This window comes from Capsicum annuum, unplaced genomic scaffold (genome assembly GCF_002878395.1).
Source record: "Capsicum annuum cultivar UCD-10X-F1 unplaced genomic scaffold, UCD10Xv1.1 ctg4557, whole genome shotgun sequence".
Lineage (NCBI taxonomy): Eukaryota > Viridiplantae > Streptophyta > Magnoliopsida > Solanales > Solanaceae > Capsicum > Capsicum annuum.
Window position 1 is genome coordinate 132,962 of NW_025853076.1, and position 12,039 is coordinate 145,000.

A 12,039-nucleotide genomic window follows, 5' to 3' on the forward strand; every position below is an offset into this window, starting at 1 on the left:
CTCACATGTTTGTCAAAGATAACGCACAACTATGGTTCCTCTAAAACAAAGGCCTTAAGCTTCTCGAAGAAGAAGCCCCACGACACATCGTTCTCCTTATCCACCATACAATACGCTAAGGATAGATATGATTCTGCGTATCTTGAGCGACAGCGGACAGCAGTAAACCCTCATAATTTCCAAAAGAATGCATGCCATCAATGGCAACAACCTTTATCATTTGTGCATATCTACGGATGGAAGCCCCAAACGCTATAAAGTAGTAAATAAACCTGCCAGACTTCTCATCGACCATGAGAGAATTAATAGATCCGGGGTTAAGGCCATTGAAAATATATGAAAATGTGGGAAACACTGAATATCCATGCTCGGACGTACCTCAAACTATGTTCTTCGCAATGACTCCTGCCATTTAACACTTCCAATAGCTCGGCTTGCAATGTAGCTCCCTAAATACGATCCTCTCGATCTCTTTCGGGCTTGGACCTTTGTTGTCGATGTAAAAGTTCAAAATATGTAAGGCAATAAACTCCACAGTGACATTCTTTTGCTTTTCGGTGACATGATAAACACCACAAGTATGCTTTCCCATGTACTCGTGGACGTGAAACCTACCCGATTCTTCGATAGAACATGCGCGCACCATCCATCGGGAAGTACGATTTACGCACCTCACCTTTAAGTATTTCTTACTACTTTTCAAAGTTAGGTAATTATACGATATTTTCGCTGATGCCTGCTTCAACAAAAGTTTTAATGTTCTCTTATCCTTGAATGTTTGTCCTAAAAAAATATTGGTGCCGTCCGAGAAAGAGTGGCTTCTTTGTGGTTCGAGCTGCCTGTCCTCACCTTATCCACACTCCTCTTCTTCATAATCTTCACTATTATCCCATTCATCACAACCCACGAAATTGTATTCCATTGATGTATCATCCATATTTGGGGGTGGGGGTGGGGATGGGGGTGAGGATGGGTCTGATGTGGAAGTTTCTTCCCGGAACCTTTAAAAAACTATAACCCGCCATATAGGTCTGGAGTTATCAGAATCAACGCAAAGCATATATAATTTCACATGTCTATCATTCCTTATGAACATTGGATGGATTTTCTCCCTCCCGTTCATCAAGTAACTAATTAACACCTCGCTTTGATCACAACTTAATTCACCGCTCTCCTTTACACTTTTAACCATATCGGCATATGTACCATTGCGACGAAGGAAAATGGACACTGTCTCCTTATATGCGGTTTTCAAAACACAACATTTAGGACTCTCCTCCCATTCACCAGAAAATATACCACCAACAACCATGTAATCTATAATAGACATAATATACCTCGATAATAGTATTCAATAAACTTGAATAGTGGTTTATGCACATTGACTTAATAGACTGAAGTCGTCTTCTTCCTAGCTGCTGGCCGTACAGTGCATGATTGACCTTTTTCTGACGACCACCGGAATAATCCGACGAATTTCATCTTACAAACAACCTAAGGAGTATTGTAATGTTGCTATTGACCCAAGAATCGATTTCAAAATGTGGGGCTTAATTTTGAGCTTTTTGTATGAGAATTGAAGAAAAATTGGACTTAAAAATAATCGAAAAAGATTTATAACAATGGAGATAATGTCACTTTCCAATGGATGCTGGAAAATTCGATGAAAAATGGCCGAAAAATTGTCAAAAAATTGAGGAAATGGCGCCAAAATAGGGTGGTTGCTAGTGGATTTGTTGAGAAGATTTGGAATTTTTTTTTAATTATTTATCCAATATTTTTATTTTTCAAGATGGATTAAACTGTAGTTTTAATAAAATTAGGGCTGAAATGGGAAAAGGGGCTAAAGTGTAGATTTTGTAAGTTGAGTGTTAGATTTGTATTTTATTTTTGTGGTCCCATAAAAGTGTTCATTCTTCAAATTAAAAAAATTTGGTGGATAAATGTCAAAAAAGTTTTGGGAAGTGAACTTTTGCCAAACTTCCCTAGGAATACTCATTATTAATGTAATTTGATTGAAATATAAAAAGTCAATTTTTGTTCGGTTAATTACTACTTGTGAAGTATAATAGCAAAGTTGAACAAAACAAGAAGCCAAAAAACTGCTCCTCTCTTTCACTCTAACAAAAAAAATGATATCGCCAAAATGAATGACCAGTTCCCAACTGTCAAAGACGAGACCATCATCATACATCATCATATTGTCCATGATCGTCCATAGGTTCAGAACTTTTCATTTCGATCATTCATTTGTTTTGTTTTGTTTTTTGGTATGTTTTTTGTGAGTGAATTGATTTTGATGATGTGAATTGATCTTTTAAGTATATGGTCTAAAGCGATAAACATTCACTCAAATTTCCAATTTATTCATTCATTTTTTTTTTTTTTGCTTTGTTTAAGCGGTCAATTAGTAAATTGATTTTTTTGATTGCTGTGAATTGAATTTTTTTGGGTAAATAACAATGCAGCATCGGAAAAAAAAATTGGTGCCGCCATAAGAGAAGCCAAAGGAGCTATGCTCAATTGATCAACTAGAATTTGGCCAGAGATGTCTCAATAAAAGTCGCTAAACTTTAATAAAATGTCTAAATATATATATATATATATATATATATATATATATTAATATAAAAATAATAGCATAATAATTTAGAGTTATCTTTTTTTCTTCTTCTATATTTTTAAAAGATACATAACCTTCAAATTCACATATTAATATGATTATAATAAAAGTAAGGATTAGTTCTGGCTAATAAGATGTTAGTGTTTTACTTGCAATGCATTAACTTGGATGTTGTTTATAAAAGTTTATTTATTAATATAAAGTTTGAGTTGTTTAATTCAAAGTTCTAAAATATTTATGGTAAAAATTAGAAACCTTTTTCTTTCTTTTTTTTTAAGACAATCTTTTTAAATTTCAGAATTTTCGTTATTATTTCAACTGAAGTTGAAATCATAAATTTACTATTAAAAATTGTGAAGCCTCAAAATTTTTGGGGCCTTAAGTAAATGCTTTATTAGCCTTACCTTTGAGCCACCCCTGAATGACGCTGAGGGCGGGGCTGATGATGGAAAATTTGATGATGCGGCTGATGGAAAAGTTGTCACACCCGTCACCGAAGGCAAGCGTGAAAAGTAGCTGTCTTAAATAGTCAGATATGAAATACATATCATGGAATAAGAGGAACGTCCTCATGTAACTATTTGAGGAGATTTCGTAACTATTCTAAAACTGAAAAGTTTGACACAATTAATTAATTAATTATCTTTTTTTTTTTTTGGAAACTGAAAGCATGTAGTTACAAATGGGACAACTAGTTAGTTTAGTCTTTCATGGGCTACTAAAATAACCATTTGGGAAAGATGTTTAACAATCTCTGATACATACATTTGATTAATTAAGAACTGATTTCAACATGCATAGACACTTATGATTAGGGTCCTATTAAGTACTTTCCAACTTTCAGCACTTTGTGAACCATCTATTACAGGTACCCGTTGAAATATCTTGAGGTGCACAAAAGTTGATCCAGACATCACAATCTTTAAAAAAAAGAATATTGTATATTAACCTTGCTAAGTTGTTTGTCTTCTATGGAATGTTATTTAAAAGAGTTTTATGTGTATAGAAAATGCATTAGATGAACACGATCAAACTAAAGTGATTTTGTCTTGATTTGAAGCAAAAGAAGAAAGAAGAATTGCCGGAATTGTCTAAGGACCTCGGACCTCATGAAGTGTGACTGATAGAAGAGCCAGAAAAAAAATAGCAACTTTAAAGCTGATCAGGCTCGTCTGCAATCCCCACAAAGTGTGAGCTTAGACAAGTCAGAAAAAATTGATCCTGTGACTTTTGAATTCCCACACATCTTAGATCATAAAAACACGCTAGAAAACATGTTGAGGAGGTGGGCAACAAAAATGCCAAAGATTCTTTGAGAGGCAAGAACACGAAGAGAGGTGGAAGCGAAGAAATATTCGACTTAGTGTTTCACTTTCTCCTTTCTTTTACTTATTGTAATGGAATTCTATACTATGCATGTTCTTAAACAGTATATGAGTAGCTTGGTTCCTTATCTAGAGTTTGACAGGCCTTTTGTAGGATGTCAATTCTTCTTATGTTTTTATATAATTGAGTCATTCTGTTTATTTCTATTTGTTCAACTACACAATGATACTAGCTAGTTAATTGACTGGCCGCCGGCTAACAATGCTATCATATTTTGTTGTTCTCGAGAGAGACTCTGAGATTAGGTGTTAGTTGAACAATGTCACTTCGAAGCATTGAACTATTAGAAATGGCTTATCTATGCGATCCGTTAAAAGTTTGGCTCATTTATGTCATTGTCGTTACAAAACAGGCTCATTTGTGCCATTATTTTTTAACGGTGGTATTGTAAAATAACCTTTACTATGTGGTTAACATCACCAAATTAGACCTAGTAAAAGTATTACTCATTTAAAAAAAGACTCATTTTAAATAACATAACCATATTCCATATTATTCTATCCTATATCAATCAAATTCAATAACCAATTTTTTTTAAAAAAAATAAAGTTTGAAAATGCAACGAAATCGTTTATAAAAAATTGCAAATACTACTTTGTTGTGTGTCTGTGGGTGGGTAGGGTGGGGGTTGATTTCGATGAAACTGAAAATTGCAAGTATTGTGATTGTTTTGCTATTGCTCATATCATTGATGAATTATTGTTCAATATATCAGAAGTGTATATTATGTAATTGAAGGGATGTGCATGGCCTAATGGCTTCTATAGAGCCTGCATGTTCGAGTTTAGTCAACACGAGTTTGTTTCTATGAACAACTTGGCTTATGCCAAGGATACATTGTTCAAGGGTTGAACTTAGTTTTTGTGGATGATTTACTTTCACTTGTTCTGTTTACTTATTTATCTTGCCTTCTTTTTTTGTTTTGAATGGCAGAATCTTCAACCCATTAATCGCTTTGTTGTGAAAAAGAAAAAAAATAACTTATTCATCAATGATAATGAACAATATGCAAAACAGTAGCAATACTTGCAGATTTCAATTTCATCCCTTCAGTATCTGCGAGTTTTTTTTATAAACGATTTTCATTGTATTTTCAACCTTTTTTTTTTATTATTTTTTGATTATTTGATTTGTTGATATCGGATAGAGTAAATTCAAATATGGTTATGCTATTTAAATTTTTAAATGAGTAATATTTTTAGTGTGTCTAGTTTGGTGATGTGGGCCACTAATAAGAGTCCATATAGCAAAGGTGGTTTTACAAAATCACCGTTACAAAATAATGACATAAATGGGCTTGTTTTGTAACGGTAATGGCATAAACGAGATCAAACTTTTAACGGATGACATAGATGAACCATTTCTAATAGTTCAATGACATATTTGAGCTTTTTACCTTTATAGTTTAATGATTGGGATTTAAAAGTGAAGGGTTTTTTTTTTGTTTCTTTTGGTTTCCCATCCGGTGTCCGGTACCCGCATTGGAGTCCAACTAGTCTGGGCTCGCGCAGGGTAGGGCCTCATTCGGGGGTAGCGCTCCCAACAGAGTTTTCATCATGCCCAAGGTGGAACCCTCGACCTTTCAGGGTGGAGCAGCCCTATCCGCTGCACCACAACCCATGTTGGTAAAAGTGGAGGTTAAGGATAACGAAGCTTTGATGCAATCTAAGTGAATAAATTAATTGGTTTTGCTAGGGTTAGTTCGACTGAATAACACTAAAAAATTACTAAACTTATTGGTTCAAACTAGATATCTGTGGTAAAAAAAGATTCATGACCGGTAGAGATTAATTTGGCTAGATTATATAACATAGTGAGAATGAATCCGGCAAATAAAGAAATCATAACTTTAGGCTTCTTAATCATGATATCAACCCCATTTTCTGGTTAGTTTGATTTATTGGTTATATAGTTTAAAACAAAAATCTTAATCATGAAAATCAAATAAATGTTCTAACTTATTTTCTGTGGGATACTGAACAACGAATATTAGATCACTGTAGAATTTGACTCTGGTCTTAAAAGCCAAATTATATTTACAACAATCACTTAACCTTTTTAGGACAAGCAACCCCCCCCCCCCCCCTACAAAAAAAAAGTTAGTGTTTAATCATGTTTCATTGTGAAAATAGAAAAAAATAATTTTTACTTTCAAAGTGAACAATGATATTTGAAAATTAAAGTTGTGCTTGGCAATTAAATAAATTTGAGTTATTTTTGAATTTTAATGGGTAATTTGGAGTGAAAAAAGTGACAGCTTTTTTATCGTTTTGGGAATTTTAAAAATTCTCGAAAAGTAAAAATTTAATCTTCCAAATTTTATGACCAAACATTTCTGAAGTTCAATTCCGGAAAAAAGAGAAAAAAATTTCGTTATCAAATGGGTCCTTTAATGATATTTATGGTTTTTCTTACAATAATAAATGATTTATGCAGTAGAATACTCCGTATTAATGTAATCTCATTGAAATATAAAAAGTCAAATATTTTTTTTGGTTAATTACTCTTCTGCCCAACTGTGCTTACCTATCTATAGTCTAATATATTTCGAAAAACCAACACTACTGAAGTATCAACAGCAAAGTTGAACAAAGCAACAAGCCAAAAAATCAAGAAGTTCCTCTCTTTCACTCAACAAAAATGGTATTGCCAAAACAACCGACTGGTTCCTTACTGTCCACCGAAAACAAGAGGCCATCATCGTCGTCTGATGATGTACCTCCATTTTCGAAGCATCCAGAGGTTCATTTAAATTTTCACTTCATTCAGTTATTTTATTTTATTTTTTTGTTAAGCATTTAATGAGTATTGATTCTTTTTTTTCTCTTCCTTGATTGTATAAAATTCAACTTTTTTAAGGTGGATGATGCACCTCCTTCTGCGAAGCGTCTAAAGGTGCACTCAAAATTCTACTTCATTCATTTTTTTTTTGTTTTTTGTTAAGTGTTTGGTTAGTAAATTAATATTTTTGGTAGGTGATATACCTCCTTTTCTAAAATGTCTAAGGCTTCACTCAAAATTCTACTTATCTTTTTTTTCTTGGGGTTTTTTTAAGTGTTTGATGAGTAAATTGATTCATTTTTGGTTCTTTTTGATTGGTGTGAATTGATTTTTTAGGGAGATGACAATGTGGATACTTTGGAAAAATAATCGATGCTGCCATCTGAGAATTCAAAGGAGTTACAATCAACTGATCAACCAGAACTTGAAGCTGGCAAGTATTTTTTTGTTTTTTACTTCCTTAGTCCCTCCACTTTAGTCACACCTTACAGAATGCAAGGTATACTACAAATATAATGTCAAATTTTTTACATATACAGTTTAAAAATAATTTATCTATTTATTCCTAATTTGTTCTTATTAGTTTAAAAATAATTTATCTTTTTAATTCCTAATTTACCCTTGTTATTATTTATAATCCCTTCACAATATATTTATTAGATTTATTATATTGAAAAAGGTGATATAATAAAATTGTCTTTGATGTCAAGTGAATAATGGACAAACAAAAAATGAACGTAAGAAACACTTTATTTATCTTTTCTATTTTCTTAGGATAGTCTTAGATGTCATTCAAGTTTTGTATCGGACAAGCCTTGGTGCCGACTCATATCAGAGTATCCGGAGGTTTTATATTAGTAGTATTGGTTTTTCTTTAACTATTTTTCAATTGAATATTGGTTTATAGAATTGATATCTAATAGAATATATATTCTGCAGAACCCAACAGTAGAGGTTAATAAGACTTTTTTGGCAGTTGGTGCGAACAAAGACACTCCTGCTGCTGCGATGACGTTCTTTATAAGGCTTGTAAATGTAGTGCTCTAAATTTGGACTGCCTTGACTTTCCTGTTTCCTCTAAATAAGACTTTTTTGTTGGTTGGTGCAAACAAAGACACTCCTGCTGCGATGACGTGCTTTATAAGGCTTGTAAATGTAGTGCTTTAAATTTGGACTGCCTTGACTATCCTGTTTGTCCAATAGTTTAAGTCTGTTTGCCATAATTCGAAACACGCTGTCTACTAGTGAAAATTTTAGTATGACGATGCTTTTCGAAACAAATTAAAAGAAATGATTTTTTCTTTTCAATGCTGATGCACAGATCTTTTCTGGATCAGAATTATTTGTAGTATCTTCAAAAATTCTCTTTGGGCGCTGTTATATTTATTGGAATCTCTTCAGGCAGTTGGAGCAAACTATCTTTAGGCACTTTTCTTCCTGAGAGATTACCATATATATAAATTTAAATATGAACATGTCGCATACTGAGGCGAAGTCAGCATTTCGACCAAAAAGGTTCCAAATTTGTAGAAAAACTAATCGAAGAGGTTGACATCTATTATATATACATAAAATATAATTTTAATAATATATAAATAATATAATTTTTTACCGCCCGTTCCAATGACTGGCCCGGTCGCATATCGATGGACTGTATTACTTGACATTTGTTTGACTATTTTCTAAGGTTGTGAACTTAATAATGTATATAGATTACTCATTGTTTGTAGACATGATCAGCATCAAGGCAAGTGGGTGGCTTTTCCTGATAGAAAAGGAAGCGGCCATGTGCAAGTCAATGGAAAGACCATCAGCAAATATTCTTTTTGCTTTCTCAATTCAGGCGATGAAGTTGTCTTAAGTCAAGCCGAAAATAATGCTTACGTATCCTCAACATTTTGCTGTCGGAGCTATTGTGATTCCATTTGTATTTGCTCAATCCTTATGGTTTTTGTGATTCTTTACTATTTCTCATCTATATGATTGAATATCCTTGACACTGTTCTATATAGATTGTTCAGTTACTATTGGAGTCGCCTTCAGATATTGGGACCAGTTTCGGAAAAGGAAAACTGTTGAATATCGAAAACCAGGTAGAAGATGCTTTAGCTATTGCTCGTGCTTTTAATTTGTTGGTTTTTTCAAACCCATGTCGAGATCTATTTTCTTTGAAACCGACATCTCAGGTTAGTGGTAAAAAGCACCCAAGAAATGAGCTGCATGCCTCCTTCCCTTGTTAATCATTATATTCGGATTTTGAATTATCCATTGGTACAAGCTTGATGGCCTTGAATTAGATTCAGCTGCAAATATCGGCAGCAATAATGCTGCTGATTTTGAATTATTCATTGGTACAGGCAATGCTAAGTCATTCGCTGAACCATTTCTTTTGGCCTTCTTGCTGAGCTCGCAAACTGATCCATACATAACTAAAAAACTTATTTATTAACAGATGTTGGAGGAAAGATGGTGGATTACAGGATTAATGCCTGCTTCAACTTCAGAGATGTCTTCAAAATCTGCTGCAGTTATGGAAAAACTTTATGCTGCAATCATTGACGAACAAAATATAGAAGTATCATTCGATGACTTTCCATATTACTTAAGGTAGTCAAGTAGGCAACTAGATCACATAGCATAATCCAATTACCATTGTATATCTGGAAATCTATTTAGTTTCCTTTATTTTTTTCTCTTGTGTTCTTTGGTCTTTCGGGCATTTCCTGATACTTCTTATATTTTCTTATATTCTAGTTAAGAAATAAAAATATTTTCTTTACATTATAAGAATATTTTCACTATATGTTAGACAGGTTTTAATTTTTGTTCATGTTAACTTATTAGTGATTTAATTAATTTTGCAAAAAGAAAAAGAAGTTGGTATGCAATATTTATGTTAGACAAAAAAATTTGAGAACTTTGAGCTAATGCAGTTCAATTTAAATAGTGACTTCATAAAAAGGAAAAGAATATAGTAATTTTTTTGGTCCCAACTCCCAACTATTACCTAAAATGCAAGACAAACTTTAATAAAATTGTTAGATATATATAAGAACATTCACAAATTCTATATAGTATTATGAAAACGTTCACCGGTGCTTTAGTCTAAGAATTTGTTGAAGTGCTAGGAAATATAAATTATCATTAAATAGTGCAAGTACTTGGTTTATTGAATTAACTATTCTTTTTCTTTCCAAAATTGAAAATGGGGTCTATAGTAAGTCTTATCCCTTAGACAAAGCATGACCATGATGTAAGCAAAGGATAAAGTAGTCAAATAGGTTCAAATTTTTCAAGTGAGTTACAATATTTTTTCAAGTGGTTAAATATAAATGTTAAGTTCCACAACTGTGGGATGAAGAAAAAGTGGTCTCCCAGATCCATTTCTATATAAGAAAAATAATCACTTGTGAATGTGGAAAGGTCTCTAATCCTGTTCCAACTGACTATTTCTATGTTTTTATCTAAGACAATCTTGTTTCTGTATGATATGTGTAATTTTGGTTTTAGGGTATTACTTTCTTTCTATACTTAGGTCACATATTTGAGCCTCGCGCCATGCAAACTAAGCCTGTTATTGGTATTTACATAGAGAAGGATAGAGGCACGGTCCCATTATTCTCAAATGTCGAAGCTACAATTGGTTAAGGGTTGGCCTTAAATGAATTTCTCGGTCATAAAAAAATTAATTAATCAATGAATTAAAAGTGTGTTCATTTTAACAATTTAAATTTTTAGATTAGATAGATTACACATTTCAACTTAGTATCGGAGCCATATTCGTTCTCGTTCTTGATTTAAACAATGCAAGGGCCCCTTGTTATATTGTCGACACACTAGATATCCAATTTTAGACGTGCAATAGGGTATTGAATGGATCACATTGGCTCATACAATGGACATTACTCTTTTATTAGATGTTGCCGTTTACCTAGGGTTAGCCATGCCTCATCTTGTTTTGATGGTTATTGAAGAATAATGCAGTAACTCACACTAAGAGTAAATCAGTGTAGGCAGAGAGAAATGAAGGAAGAGATAGGAGAAGATCAACTATCTAAGAATCATGGAAGAAAAGAGAAGAAGAAGAGTAAATCATTGTGTTGTATTGATGTATTCAGAATTTTGTTCTTGCTAGTAGTACATAGTCTACTGTATATAGAGTAGATGATAGCTTAATAGTGTGGTGTCAACTAACTAACTGACTTCAACAATGTAACTAACTTATTGGCACTTTAACTTACTTTCCTTTCTTTTTCTTTCTTTACTCTCATTCCTCAACACTCCTCCTCAAACTTGGCACTGCAAAGAGATTGACAAGGTCAAGTTTGGACATTAAGTATTTATGTTGAACCTTGGTTAATCCCTTAGTGAAAGAATTTGCGGGTTTGGCATAAGTGAATATATATTCAGTCTTGATCAACCCTTGTTGGATCTTTTTCCTCACAAAGTAGCAGTCTATTTCTATATGTTTAGTATCCTCATGGTAGCTACAGGATTTGTATCTATTTGCAAAGCTGCTTTACAGTCACTGAAGATAGTCAGAGGTAGTTGTAGTTGAACACCTAGATCCTTGATCAAACCAGCTAGCTATGTAAGTTCTCAACTGTTGAAGCAAAGCTTCTATACTCTGGTTCAGCTGAACTCCTAGAAACAGTTGATTGTTTCTTTGACTTCCAAGAAATTAGAGATTCACCTAGTTTAATAGTAAAGCCTGTAATAGACTTTCTACAGAAAGCACATGCAGCCCAATCTGCATCACAATGAGCTATAAAAACATCTTCTTTTGAGCTAAACATGAGAAGACCTTATTCTAATTTTCCTTTTATATATTTGATGATTTAAGTGCTTTATTCATGTGAGACTGTTTTGGACACTATAAGAACTTACTCAAGGTCTGCACGCTATATGCTATGTTTGATCTTGTTACTCTAAGGTCTAACAACTTACCTATTATCCTTTGGTACATCCTTGATCATCTGATACTTCATCTTTTGACCTTGCATCATCTGAAGTACGTTGATCATATTTTGTAGTTGTTAATTTGTCTATAGTATCAAGTGGAGTAGGTGGTGGTTTAGCAGTACTGAGACCTATTTTTGAGATTAATTCCACTAAATAAATCCTCTGATGCATCAGAATTCCTTGTTTAGACCTTGTAAATTCAATGCCTAGGAAGTACTTTAGTTCTCCAAGATCCATTTATCTTAAAATATTTATGAAGAACCTCTTTGGTTTCACTTATTTGATCA

The 12,039-nt window shown here is 33.1% G+C and overlaps 1 pseudogene; it reads left to right on the forward strand.

Annotated features, from left to right (window-relative positions):
• The first annotated feature begins 6,649 nt into the window (after positions 1-6,649).
• LOC107873917 overlaps positions 6,650-12,039 on the forward strand; it is a 31,719-nt pseudogene continuing 26,329 nt past the window's right edge.